Source organism: Physeter macrocephalus, chromosome 4 (assembly GCF_002837175.3).
Source record: "Physeter macrocephalus isolate SW-GA chromosome 4, ASM283717v5, whole genome shotgun sequence".
Classification (NCBI taxonomy): Eukaryota; Metazoa; Chordata; class Mammalia; order Artiodactyla; family Physeteridae; genus Physeter; species Physeter macrocephalus.
Window position 1 is genome coordinate 86,162,003 of NC_041217.1, and position 610 is coordinate 86,162,612.

A 610-nucleotide genomic window follows, 5' to 3' on the forward strand; every position below is an offset into this window, starting at 1 on the left:
TCCACCTGAAGCCCACATCCCTGCTCTTTTAACCCTAATCCAGATACCCAGGACTCCTGTCCAAATAGCCCAAACAGCCTGTGCCCACTTTCAGGGCCTGCACAGCCCTTTTTCCTGGTCCCATGATCCTGAGTGTGAACCACAATGCTAGTGTGAACACAAGTGCTAGAGGATGTGTGTGTGTGTGTGTTTGTGTTCGTAGGCACAGCCCTTTTTCCTGGTCCCATGATCCTGAGTGTGAACCACAATGCTAGTGTGAACACAAGTGCTAGAGGATGTGTGTGTGTGTGTGTGTGTGTATGTTGTGGTGGGGTGGGGTGTAGACAAACCTTGGATGCAAAGTGTGTATGTGAGGTCCTTGCTCTGTGGGACAGGGATGGAGATGGGAAGAGAAGGGGGCTGCACATGGGCTGGGAACCAAGACCACAAGCTGCTGCATGCTGGTGCAGAATTCCGAGGAGTCGGAGAATTCTAAATTCAAACCTGGTCTTTTAGGTCATTGCGAAATCATATTTGTTAAGAATATAAACCATATCTTAATACTTGGCTCGGGCTTCCCTGGTGGCGCAGTGGTTGAGAGTCCGCCTGCCGATGCAGGGGACACGGGTTC